This window comes from Mirounga angustirostris, unplaced genomic scaffold, assembly GCF_029215605.1.
Source record: "Mirounga angustirostris isolate CCGP_5_RB_7025 unplaced genomic scaffold, mMirAng1.0.hap1 SCAF_6, whole genome shotgun sequence".
Taxonomy (NCBI): domain Eukaryota; kingdom Metazoa; phylum Chordata; class Mammalia; order Carnivora; family Phocidae; genus Mirounga; species Mirounga angustirostris.
Genome location: NW_026991714.1, coordinates 50,285,699 through 50,300,238, shown reverse-complemented (window position 1 = coordinate 50,300,238; position 14,540 = coordinate 50,285,699). Strand labels below are relative to the sequence as shown.

At 38.9% G+C, this 14,540-nt stretch overlaps 1 protein-coding gene and 1 non-coding gene across 3 annotated transcripts in view; both read left to right on the top strand.

The window, feature by feature from the left end:
• Positions 1 to 14,540, top strand: part of PAPPA2 (pappalysin 2) — a 295,094-nt gene that overhangs the window by 123,747 nt on the left and 156,807 nt on the right. The window lies entirely within an intron of this gene.
• On the top strand, positions 2,035 to 2,141 carry LOC123841453 (U6 spliceosomal RNA). The gene has a single exon (XR_006790223.1). It is a non-coding gene; the product is annotated as a U6 spliceosomal RNA (small nuclear RNA).

Below are 14,540 nucleotides of genomic sequence, written 5' to 3'. Positions count from 1 at the left end.
GTCAGAAGACATGAACAGACACTTCTCAAAAGGAGACATACAAATGACTAACAGACACATGAAAAAATGTTCATCATCATTAGCCATCAGGGAAATTCAAATCAAAACCACACTGAGATACCACCTTACACCAGTTAGAATGGCAAAAATGGACAGGGAAAGAAACAACAAATGTTGGAGAGGTTGTGGAGAAAGGGGAACCCTCTAACACTGTTGGTGGGAATGTAAGTTGGTACAGCCACTTTGGAAAACAGTGTGGAGGTGCCTCAAAATTTTAAAAATAGAGCTACCCTATGACCCAGCAATTGCACTACTGGTTATTTACTCCAAAGACACAGATGTAGTGAAAAGAAGGGCCATATGCACCCCAATGTTCATAGCAGCTATGTAGGCAACAGCCAAACTGTGGAAAGAGCTGAGATGCCCTTCAACGGATGAATGGATAAAGAAGATGTGGTCCATATATATATGGAATATTACTCAGCCATCAGAAAGGATGAATACCCAACTTTTACATCAACATGGATGGCACTGGAGGAGATTATGCTAAGTGAAATAAGTCAAGCAGAGAAAGTCAATTATTGTACGGTTTCATTTATATGTGGAACATAAGGAATAGCATGGAGGATATTAGGAGAAGGAAGGGAAAAATGAAGGTGGGGAATCAGGGGGAGATGAACCATGAGAGACTATGGACTCTGAGAAACAAACTGAGGGTTTTAGAGGGGAGGGGAGTGGGGGGATGGGTTAGCCCAGTGATGGGTATTAAGGAGGGCATGTATTGTATGGACTACTGGGTGTTATATGTAAACGGTGAATCATGGACCACTACATCAAAAACTAATGATGTACTGTATGGTGACTAACATAACATAATAAAATTAAATTAAATTTAAAAAAAGTATCAGAAGATGTATATATACATCACATAATGAAAATACTAGTCCAAAGAAAGTCGGTGTAGCTTTCTTATATCAGATAAAGTAAACTTTAAGGTGGTACATATTGCCAGAGATAAATAGGAATATTTTATGATAAAAAGTAAATTCAATTGGAAAATGTAACCATGATAAATTTTATGCACCCAATAACATGCCCTAAAATATGTAAAGGAAAATTTGACAAAAATAAAAAGAAGACAGAAAAATCCACAATCATAGTTTTTATTTTAAAAAGAATTTTCTCAGAAAATAATAACTGAATAAATATCTAGTAGAGATCTAGAATATTTGAAAAATAATTAATATATGACTTAATTAACAAAATTAATGTAGTATACTTGAACAACGAAAAATATACATTGTTCTCATGTACATGGAAAATTAACTGAGAGTTCTGGGCCAAAAAGTAAACTACAAAGGGTTGTAATCACAAAGTCTTTGCTCTCTCATATCACTGGAAATAAGGTAGAAATCAATAATAACAAAAACAACAAAAAACTAGGAAATCCCCAAATATTTGTAAACTATGATACACTTCTAATTACCTCATGGCTCAAGGAATAAACTGCAGTGAAAATAGGAACATATTTTAAATGAAATGATTATGACAATAGGGCCTATCAAAATTTATGGCATATACAAGAAGCTGTAAGTAGAGTGAGATCTATAGTTTTGTACATTAGAAAAGGAAATGTCTCAGCTAGGTATCCATCTCAAGAAACCAGCAAAGAATAACATATTAAATTTAAAAAATGATGACAGAAGGAATTAATAAAAACAAGAGAAGAAATAAAAGAGAAAATAAACATAAATTAACAGAGTTAAATTTGGGGGGAGAGGGGCAGAGAACTGATAAACCCTTAAAAAAACTGACCAAGAAATGAAAATAAGAAAGAATATATAACCGCTATGAGAAATGAGAGGAATAATATTTTTATATATACTATAGACATTAATACCATAAGTATTTTCAGCAAATGGTGTTGTAGCAATTGGACATCCATAGACAAAGGAAAATGAATTTCAATATGAATCTTATACCTTGTAAAAAAATTAACATAGATCAGAGATTTAAATATAAAAAGCAAAACTAGTGCTTGCTTCAGCAGCACATATACTAAAATTGGAACGATATAGAGAAGATGAGCATGGCCCCTGTGCAAAGATGACATACAAATTTGTGAAACATTCCGTATTTTTACAAAATAAATAAGATGGCCAAAAGTAGTGATAAAGAGAGAAAGAATTTTTTTATTATGTTATGTTAATCACCATACATTACATCATTAGTTTTTGATGTAGCGTTCCATGATTCATTGTTTGCATATAACACCCAGTGCTCCATTCAATACGTGCCCTCTTTAATACCCATCACCAGGCTAACCCATCCCCCCACCCCCCTCCCCTCTAGAACCCTCAGTTTGTTTCTTAGAGTCCATAGTCTAGAGAGAGAATTTTGAAAGCAGCAAGAGAAAGGAAATCAGTTACATACAAGGGAAACCCTGTAAGTCTATCAGTGGATCTTTTAGCAGAGAGTGGCATGATATATTCAAAGTGCTAAAAGGAAAAAATCTGCAGCCAGAAATACTTTATCCAGCAAGGGTTTCATTCAGAATAGAAGGAGAGATAGAGTTTCCCAGAAAAACAAAAGATAAAGGAATTCATGACCAGGAGCAAAACCAGCCACATCCCCATCACACACAATGCCATCAGCCTGTGGGTTCCAAATCCACAGTCTAGCCGCTCTCCTGCCTGAGTCAGCATGCACTGCCTGCCATCTGCTCAATGTCAAGTCAATATGCCTTCATCTCAAATCAACAAGTACTCAAACTGACACTCTTCCCCTCAAATTCCAACCCCTGTGCTAAAATTTGTGTACAAAAGTGGGCATAATTATGATAGCAGAATGAAGCGACCCAAATAGTGACACTAATTCTGTGAAATATATAATGGATAAAAAGACTGTGTTAGGCTGAGAACATCGCCAACAAGCACATCAAAGAACAATACATACAACATGAAGCTGATTACTAAAAGAAACAAACCCAGGAAAAATAAAACAAGATGAAATCGGAGAAGGAGACGAACCATAAGAGACTCTTAATAATAGGAAACAAACTGAGAGTTGCTGGAGGGGATGGGGGTGGGGGAATGGGGTAACTGGGTGATGGACATTAAGGAGGGCACATGATGTAATGAGCACTGGGTGTCATATAAGACTGATGAATCACTGAACTCTACCTCTGAAACTAGTAATACATTATATGTTAATTAATTGAATTTAAGTTAAAAAAAGAAACACCCCCCCCCCAAGTAAACCTATAGAATTTTTTAAAAGAAAACATAAGAGAAAATCTTAAGGGCAGGGCTAAATGAAGAGTGCTTATATATGACACCCATAGCATGGTCCATAAAAAAAAAAACTGACAAACTGGACTTAATCAAAATTTAAAACATTTTCTCTGAGAAACACTTTGTTAAGATGAATAAAGAAATGGCAGACCTGGAGAAAATATTTGCAGACCACACATCTCATAAAGGATCTGTATATAAAGAATTTTAAAATTCAATAGTAAGACAAATATTCCAGTTAGAAAATGGGCAAAGACATGAAAAGACATCTTACCAAAGAAAATACGCACATGAAAAGATGTTCAGTATCATTAGCCATTGGGGAAATGCAAATTAAAATGACCATGAGGTATTGTAACACACTTTTTAGAAGAGCTAGAATAAAAAAAAGTGACAATAGTAAATGCCAGTAGGGAGGCAGAGAAACCAGATCTCTCACACATTGTTGTTGGGAAAGTAAAATAGCACAACCACTCTGGAGAATACTTTGGCAATTTCTTATAAAACTAAGCCTACGCTTACCTGATGATCCAGCAGCTGGACCCTTAGATGTTTATCCCCAAGAAATCAAAACATAGGTCCATTCAAAAACCTGTACATCAGTTTTCATAGCAGCTTTATTTGTAAGAGCCTAATAACTGGAAATGACAGAAGTATCCTTCCATGCTAGCCACCTGACCAAACTGTGCTACATCCACACAATGGAATACTACCCAGAACTAAAAAGAAACAAACTATGAATGCGTACAACAACTTTGATGGATCTCAAGGGTATTATGCTGAATGAAGACAATCTCACAAGTTATATGCTGTATGGTTTATGTAGTATTCTCAAAATTCTATGTTGTAGTCTCAAAATGAGGTAATTATAGATAAAGAACAAGCGAGGGGTTGCCAGGGGTCAGGATTGGAGTGTGAGGGGAGGGATATGGTATGGGTGTGATATGAAGGATAGCAAGAAAGAGATCTTAATGGTGATGGAACAACAGCTCAATATCTTGATTGTGGCAATAGTTACACAAAGGAATACATGTGATAAAATTGTATAGAATTGCAAGACATACACACACACATATACATGATTGTGTGCAAGAAAGATCTTAATGGTGATGGAACAGCTCAATATCTTGATTGTGGTGATAGTTACACAAAGGAATACATGTGATAAAATTGTATAGAACTGCAAGACACACACACACATATATACATGAGTGTGTGTAAAAAGTAGTGAAATCAGAATAAGGACTGTGACCTTTACGCATAAGCAGAGTATTCCACATCTAGTAGGTATTCTGCAAATACTCAATGAAGGGATAAATGAATAAATGAGTGAAGGTATTAAATGTAAATGGTTTCAAGAAATGTTTAAATTATCTCATGAGTCACTGACTCATAATGAATTGCAAAAGAGACTAGGTATATTTATATTTTATTCTTAAACCTCTTAGGAATAACTGTACTACCATAACATGTTCCTTAATGTGCTTTTCAAAAGCAGAAGACTAGACTGAACAGCTGAAAGATCGGGCTCAATATGAAATTGCTCATGTTCTTCTTTATTTCTTCCTGTTCAGTCATAGCTGTGACAGAACAAAGGAACCATATTGACTTAAATCAGGTATAGGGTAGTATAGACAGCTGGCATCACATGACAGAAGACATTTAGCATTTTCTAAATAGAGTCTTTTAGGCTCCAGCTTAAGATTATCTATTTGTGTCAACATTCAAGAACCCCTGCATTTTGAGGGTCTGAGTGACCCAGCAGATAAGTACACCAGCCTCAAGGTTGGAAGATTGAATCCAATTTCTGACCACCAATGGCTTAAGTCAGTACATGGAAAGACTGATGTCATTCCTGGTTGTGCTTTTCTATCCACAGCATTCCTGACTTTTAGCACGACTTTGTACTTTTAATACTATGGTAATGCAGGATAGAATTTTTTTTATAAGTAAATGATTGAATGAGTTCCCCTTGAGCTCTAATGTTCAGTAATTTGAACATCTTTAGCCTTAGTACACAGCACTTAAACTGAAAATATATCTTTAAAGGCAGAAGACTTAAATTTGTGGTAAACTAGCCTTGTCCTAAGCTATCAATACCATGCTCATAATCATTCATTCAAAGAAAAGTGGTTGAATCTGTTTTTGGCAGTAGTGGAGATACAATAATAAAATGAGATCACCCTAAGGGTCTGTACAAAATAACCGCGAGGCAGACATGCAGATAGACACTTCCACTGCTGTGTGATACTTCCTATGAGGTAGGTAGGAACATGAAGAGAAAGTGCCCAACTGTGCTCAAAACATCAGGGAAGAATTCCCACAGGGGCAGAGGCTGGAGAGGAGAGTTGAAAGATAAGCAGGAGCTGGCTTGGCAGACAATGAGACAGCATTCCAGAGCGAAAGAACTGATAGATGCCAAGGTTCAGGCTGTTAAAAACCTGGACATGCTTAGAAGTGGAATGTACTTGGAATGGCTAGTGCAGTGCTTTTCAAACTTATTTTTGCTCTCTTGTAACCCCTAAAACACTTTTGAAAAACTCTGAACCCCTTCATACATTCTAAGAGCAACATCTAAAATAGCGGCAAAGAATGTAATTCCTGCCGTATTATTTTAAATTATCGACAATTAAAGATAAATTTTAAATCTACTCTCCTAAATGAAACTTCAGTAACATAATGGTTTCATAATCACCATCATTCACAAATTCATGGCCATGCACTTTTTTTTTTAACATTGGGAAATTATTCATTGCACCTTTTTCTGTTTGAATTTGTGTTTCCATTTCATTTCTCCTGTAGAACTTTATACTAATGTAACATATGCGTATTTTTTAACATCTTTAGTCATCTATTTCTCTGCCAAAGACATATTTTAAGTAAAACAACTCTTTTGTGATAATTTTTTAATTAAACTTTTTATTTTGAGATAATTGTATATCCACATGTAGTTCTAAGAGATAGTACATAAAAATTCCACATACCGGGGCGCCTGGGTGGCTCAGTCGTTAAGCGTCTGCCTTCAGCTCGGGTCATGATCCCAGGGTCCTGGGATCGAGCTCCGCATCGGGCTCCCTGCTCTGTGGGAAGCCTACTTTTCCCTCTCCCACTCCTGCTGCTTGTGTTCCCTCTCTCGCTGTCAAATAAATAAAATCTTAAAAAAAAAAAAAATTCTACATACCCTTTACCTATTGTCTTCCAATGGTAACATCAGCAAAACAATAGTACAATATCAACACCAGGATATTAACATTGATACTGACCATAAGTTATAAAATGTTAAAAGATTTATTCTCTATGAGTTATCTTTTCAAATGATTGCTTGTCCAAAATTGATCAAAGCACTCTTTTAAAATGTTGATTAATAACTAGTAAACAAAATGAGGAATGCATATTTTAATGAGATAAGTGTGGCTTTTCTTCCCCAAATTAGTTCTTGTCTCTGTGGATGAATGTAATTATTGCTACATTGAAACAGGATTTAGCACCAGTTATATTGCTTTTTTCTTTCTTCTGTAGCTCTGAGTGTTAAGAAGTTTGTTCACATAAATAAGTAGATGGGAAAAAATGGACCTATTTGATTGACTGAATGGATAATGATGCCAAGGTAGAAAATACAGGAAAAGGAGAGCGAATGCGGAGCTAGTTTGGTTTGGATATGTTGAGTTTGGGATCTCTGCAATCTGACTATGCAGGGACTTTCACAGAAGCAAGAGGAGGAGCAGGATTCAGGGGTATACAGAAACCTAAAGAGAGAGAATCTTGAGAAAGTCCCCAGTGGCCCACAAATGCAGCTGCTGCAGAGAGATGAAATCAGTACAAGTCATTTTGGCTAGGTTAGAGAGTCGAGTCTGTCACTCTCAGGCACAGAAGTTAAACACTTCAGAGTTTTCTGGGCCAATCAGCTTCCTAATTGTTCTTGGGAATGTCTGTACTGCCAAAGAACACTCAGGTATCCTGATTGGATTGCTAGCAACATGCACCAATGTCCAGGGGACCCAAGAACTGTGTGGGAGGGAACTTGAACCTGGCTCATAATGGGGGTTTAAACATATAGGGTCTTCAAGTGGTCCAGATAATGTGACCGTTGTAGGAAAAAAAGTCTTTGAATGATAGAGTGGGTTAGGGCTTCTTGGATAAGAACAAATGGAATCTTGAGCAAATCTCCTCTCTGAGCCTTATTTTCCCATATATAAAATGGGGATAATAAGCACAAGGAAGAGAACCTAGCACATAGTAGGGCCTCAGTAAATATTAGCTTCATTAGTAGTAGCAGCAAAAGTAGTAGAAGCCCCAAATACCACATGTCTGTGGTTAACCTTCCTGGCTATGCCCTCAGCCTACCACCTTACCTTCAACCTGGAGATTTTTCGTCCCCGGGAAAGATATTGGCTCCTTTGGGACTCAGTGGATGGGAGGAGAGAGGGTGATGTAGTTGTGGCAGATATCTGGGGAAAGGCAAAGTAATAGTACTATAGGGGGCAGGGGAAGGTAAGAGCAGCAAAATTTGCTCAGAGGTAAAATATCTCTCCCCCAACCAGAACTTTTGTAGGAGTCCCCCAGGGCAAACCCCAGCTTCCTTCCAACCAAACTGTTGGACGTTGATATTAGGGTGTTTTATCAATTGTGACACATGGATGCACAGGTTGATAAGGCAGCAAGTGCTGAGAAATAGCCACGGATTTGACACGTGGGAAGTCTTTGGTAATCACAGCCAGATTGTTTCTGTGGAGTGCAGGTTCAGACTACAGAGTGGAATAGGTGGAAGAATCTACTGTAGGTAACCAGGAGCACTCTGGTACAAGTAGTCATTAGATGGCTGGACTAGAGTGAAACAGATTTTGTCCTCAGTCCACTGTTCTTCCCTTTACTATGCCAAAGCAGGATGATTCTCCCAGGAAATAAGGAGTGAATGAGATATATAAACTGGAGAGCATGTGTAAATATGAGGAATTATAGAAGCATTCATGAGACAAGCTACACGATGAACAAGATGAAGACTGAGAATTACCCACTAGCTGCTATTATAAATTATTTGTCAGAAAGTGACATTTAGCAAATGGGGTTATTCTAGGTCTCTTGGGGTTTTGAACACAGGCAGCACTCGGGGATATTGAAATCTTTAGACAAAATTGCCCTAGGATGTGAATTTCATACCCTCAAACTGGGGTGCTCCAAAGGTGGGTTCATGCACTTGTAAATAGGGGGAATAAATAATCACCTTTTAGGTGATGACTTGAAAGATCTCTTTTATTTATTTATAAATTCTTATTTTTTTTAGAGAGAGAGAGAGCATGTGAGCAGGGGGTAGGGGGAGAAGTGGCACAGGGAGAGGGAGAGAGAGAATCCCAAGTAGGCTCCACTCTCAGAGCAGAGCCCAATGTGGGGCTCGATCTTATGACCCTGAGATCATGACCTGAGCTAAAAGAAAGAGTTGGATGCTTAACCAACTAAGCCACCCAGGTGCCCCAAAGATCTCCTCTTTTAAAACATGACCTAGTAATCACTGAATCCCTGGAGCCCAGAACAGTGCCTGACATAGAGTAGATGTTCAATAGATGCTGAGTTAATAAATGAATTTTTAAAATATCTTTCCCATTAATACTTTGTGGTGCCTAAAATTCTGATATGAGTGTGTGTGTGTGTGTGTGTGTGTGTGTGTGTGTAGCACTACCCTCATCCACAAGCAAGAAGGGATTAACATACTGTCTCTGATGCCTCAGTAATAACATCTTCCAGCTTTTATTAATCGGATTACTTTTCTCCCATGATGTGGAGGTCGCTGGAGAGCCCTGAGTGCTTGACACTTGACAATAGGAGTGGCTGAGAGACTATAAAAGAAGACAGAAAATGACATCATACTGTAAACTCTTTACCCTCTCGGCATTCTTGTCTTGGTTCAGTCTTGTCCAGAACAAGGACTTCCTTCTATGAGACCACAGGCTGTAAAACTAAGAAGCCAATACAAAATTTGGAGATGAATGGATTCTGGGCTGGTTTTGTTAAAAGCTTACTTCTTTTTCTAGCTCTTGTGACCTCTTCTTTTTTTTTTTTTTAACTTTCTTCATTTCTTTCTCTCCCTTTGTCTTTCCATCTACCTCTGCACTTTCTTCCCTTGCCCTGCCCCAAAGTGTTCCTTCCTTGAACCTCTGTGCATATGATAGCTTTGTCCCTTCATTGTGGAAAGTGTGTTTGGAGGAGTGTATTTTAGCCAGTAACTGGAAGTAATTATGTAGGCACCTGCAGACCAGCCCTCAACCTCCTTGTTTTATGGCCATATAACATTCGGCCCTAAAAATTTTACAGAGCTGTTTTAAAGTCATTTCAACTTGTGTCCTTTCCTCAAATTGCCTGTGTTTTTTGTTGTTTTTTTTTTCTTTCTAAATAGTAGTAGCCTTGGGAATCATTCTCTTTACTATATGCCACTCTGGCGGTCTTGTACTAAAGCTGGGAAAAGCCAGCTGGAACTTGGGAATGCAGCATCACCTTGGGACTTTGGCTCTTTGCTACTGAGATTTCATCTTTTAATCAGCAACTTTTCTTTTTTCTTCCCCTGCACCATCCCCTAGACCACGCAACAACCCTGTCTTATTGTTTTAGCTTGTCCCTTATAATCAAGGCTGAAAGGTCTTCTAAGACTGTATTTGTGCTCCCCCTGTCAGTCCACATGTGGCCACCAGTTGCTACATCCAGGGAGTCCCATTCATATTATGTTCTATGTACAAGTTAGTGGTACTGGCGTGGATTGACTTCAAGTCTCAGTATATACATTCAGGTATACAAGAAATGTAACTTTTATTTATTCTATAATTGAACTTAATTTCTATTTTGAGTCCCTACTTACCTGGGTAGTAGACATTTACTCTTAGTCAATTAGCTTCTTTTGCCTGGGGCTGTATCTAAGTCTAGAGATGGCTTATGAATGCCAAGGTCATAGGGGAAAGGATGCATTTTGTCCTTAATAGTCAGGGATGCTGAAATGGCCAACAGACACATGAAAAAGTGCTCAACATTGCTCGGTATCAGGGAAATCCAAATCAAAACCTCAATGAGATACCACCTCACACCAGTCAGAATGGCTAAAATTAACAAGTCAGGAAACAACCGATGTTGGCGGTGATGCGGAGAAAGGGGAACCCTCCTACACTGTTGGTGGGAATGCAAGCTGGTGCAACCACTCTGGAAAACAGTATGGAGGTTCCTCAAAAAGTTGAAAATAGAGCTACCATACGATCCAGCAATTCCCCTACTGGGTATTTACCCCAAAGATACAAATGTAGGGATCCGAAGGGGTACGTGCACCCCGATGTTTATAGCAGCAATGTCCACAATAGCCAAACTGTGGAAAGAGCCAAGATGTCCATCGACAGATGAATGGATAAAGAAGATGTGGTATATATATACAATGGAATATTATGCAGCCATCAAAAGGAATGAGATCTTGCCATTTGCAATGACATAGATGGAACTGGAGGGTGTTATGCTGAGTGAAATAAGTCAATCAGAGAAAGACATGTATCATATGACCTCACTGATATGAGGAATTCTTAATCTCAGGAAATAAACTGAGGATTGCTGGAGTGGTGGGGGGTGGGAGGGATGGGGTGGCTGGGTGATAGACACTGGGGAGGGTATGTGCTATGGTGAATGCTGTGAATTGTGCAAGACTGTTGAATCACAGATCTGTACCTCTGAAACAAATAATGCAATATATGTTAAGAAAAAAAAAAGAAGATAGCAGGAGGGGAAGAATGAAGCAGGGGAAATCAGAGGGTAGACGAACCATGAGAGATGATGGATTCTGAAAAAGAAACTGATTGTTCTAGAGGGGAGGGGGGTGGGAGGATGGGTTAGCCTGGTGATGGGTACTAAAGAGGGCATGTTCTGCGTGGAGCACTGGGTGTTATGCACAAACAATGAATCATGGAACACTACATCAAAAACTAATGATATAATGTATGGTGATTAACATAATAATAAAAAATAAAAAAAATAGGGATGCTGGTCACATGAGATGGCCATTGTTTCCATCACAGGGTCCCACCTTCAGGAGATCTCTGGGAGGCTCTCTGTCATTCTTCCCTTGTAGCCATTTTTCTCTAGAACTAGGGCTCTTACTTAGGAATCCATTCCTAGAATAAGGGAGGATCCCTCTGCTGTCAGATCACATGTACCTGTTTTGAATCCTTTTACTGGGGTATTGAAATATAGATTGTAGTGTACTTTATCTGAACCCATCACCATCTGTATATTCCCATTATTTCCCTTTTATCTCTTTTCTCTTCGTCCAGCTTAGAAGAATTTGTTCCAGGCTACGATGTAATGATGGCATTGGTAATGTGAGGCAAAGATCACTACCCTCCATTCACCTACCATGCTAGCTAAATCCTGCATCCCCTCAGGGCCCAAATGGCATAGACTTTGGAAATCTCACAGTCAGAAAAGGGCTTCTTTTTATGCTTTTCACTCTATCTTATACCTCCTAGTGAGGTAATGGATGAATGCAGAAGAGTCTGGCTTCCCGAATTGGCAATTTGGTAAGGGGCCAGAAGCCACTGGGATAAAATGTGAGTATTTCCAAAATGTTGCCCTCCATTCACATTGTTGCTTCAAAGTGCCTGAGTAGGCACTCCTGGGGTTTTGTCGTCAGTTCCTAGGCAGCCTTGTAGGACAGGTGTTGGGGAGATGAATGAAGGTAGAGTCTGATAGTGTCTTAGAGTGAAGATTGAGGAATGAAGATACTGTTGAAAACATATATTGGCATGTCTTTCTTCTACTTCCTGTTTCACTGTAGTAAATAAAAGCAGAGAACACAAAGAAAGGGATTCAATTGTAGGGAAGGGAATCCCAGCCCCCAATTCCACCACCATATTTTATCCCTTATTTGTGTTTTAGTTTTATCCTCTAAGATGAGGAGAAACAAAAAGAAACAGTGGTTTTGAGTATAAGATATGATAATTATATTCTCTATAACTAGGGAAGTAGGAAGGAAAAGATTATTGGCATTACAGAAAAAAAAGGTGTCTTGTATAAATCTGACCTACTTGCAAGGTCTATGAAGAATTAAACTAACAGTCCAATCTTGTAAGATTTCCTTTCCATACACAATCACTACTTTTAAGCTATCACAAATAATTTTTGAATGTCAGTGTATTGTCTGTGGATTGAATGGACACTTGTCTGTCTGTAACTTTGTCCAAGTCTTGTCTGTCTTCTGGGTGCCCATGGGTCTCAGGAACAGAACAACATGGAAATAAAGTGTGAGCAGCCTGGGGCAAATCAGAGCTCCTCATGTGGAGGTGTTTGTCTCCCTTGCCTGGCGATGCCTGGTTTCACTCTGGAAAGTCTGTCCTGTTTGTAGCCAGACCCTAGCCTTCCCATTTTCTTGATGAATGAAGATGGTTAGGAGGAAGCCAACAAGAGGTTGGGGCAAATGAGCCTGTGTGGTTAGGCTACATTATATAATTATAGTAATATTGACAAATGGTCTAATATGCATTTGGGATTACTTTGTTCCAGAAATTAAGCTAAATGCTTATTTGTCTACATCACTATTTCAATCTCCATAACAACCCTTTGAGGTAGGAACTCTCATATTACCATAAAACAGATCAGGAAATAGCCTTGAGAGCTTTTAAGGAATATTCCCAAAGAGAAGGATCAATACATTTCCAGTGAGTGTGACAGCCAAAGAAGGGGCCCATGTCACTCCAAAGGTCATCTTGTGTGAGAGGCTTCTGTGGAGTGCTCTAAGGACCCACGTGTAACCACTCAGAGCCTGACCCATGCTAGTAATGGAAATGGAGGAAAGTGTGGGGCATAGGTATCAGCTTCAGAAGATGTTGCTACTTTAAAAAAAAAAAAGATTTTATTTATTTATTTGACAGAGAGAGAGAGACAGTGAGAGGAGGAACACAAGAAGGGGGAGGTGGGAGAGGGAGAAACAGGTTTCCTGCAGAGCAGGGAGCCTGATGTGGGGGCTAGATCTCAGGACCCTGGGATCATGACCTGAGCCGAAGGCAGATGCTTAACAACTGAGCCACCCAGGCTCCCTGATGTTGCTACTTTTTAAAAAAATACTAACATAGAATAGGAACTGGAAAGTAGCATTTTGTACTATATTTTTATTATTCCTATTAAGTTGCTCCCGGAAGAGAATTGCATATTTCCCTCAGCGGGTGGGAATTCACAGCTCCTCAGACCCTCCTTGGTCAGACTGAAATAACAGAGAGGGCAAGAGAGGGTTGTCATTCTGGGGATGCTGTTTTTACTTATTACTTATCAGGTCTTGTTCCTTCTTAATGAAAAGAAGTTCTCACATTCTTCTTTTTAGATTTTTGGCAGGAAATCTTTATGCTTCACTCAGGCTTTGGTGTGAATACCTCTGTGTGTGTGTGTGTGTGTGTGACTTTTATCAAAACATGAAAGAACTTTTATAAACTAAACCATGAAATAAATTAATGTTTCTCCTTTCCTACCCACATGGGTGTATGAGTATATGTGTGATTAAAACCCACTCCCTTAATAATTTCACAAGTTTATTTTAGTGGAGTAGAAGGTGATTAGAAGAACCATGTGGGACCCCATGCACAAGGGAGAGGGAGGGGAGGGCTTTAGGACCAGCAGGCAGTGAATCTGGATCACTTGAAAATCTAGCAGATCTGAGGGTAGAATGTCTGCGGCTGTTCACACTGGCTTTTCCCTTCCCCCCAGGCTCCTGAGAGGTGGGAGTCTTGGAATACAAGTTACAAGGTGACGATCCATGATAATACAAGTTTTTCTTCATGTGGTATTTATGATTGTCTCACACAATCCTGAATGTTAGCTCTTAGCGGCACAGGATGAGAATAAAAGGGAATCTTAGTGATAATTCTGGCTGGCCCTCTCATTATGCAGATAACCTAGGGAAAGGTGAAAGAGCAGAGCCAAGGTCATACAGCTAGTTAGGGTCAGGACCACATTCCAAGTTCCTTAAGTTCTGGTCCAGTGTGATTCCATAATCACTTGGCCCTATTGAGCAGAATTACTGTAAGAGGACCTTGGGCTTTTTCCTCAACATGTATTGGTATACAGAGCACTTACTTCTAAATTAGAATATACAATATTCTATCTAACACACACATAGCAACTAAGCTCACTACTCTGTTCCATACGATAATTTAGGGGCAAAAATCCCATCTTTCTGGAATAAAAAATACAACAGTAAGTGTGTTAGAAGATTTATGTTTTTAATTAAAATTTAAGTGC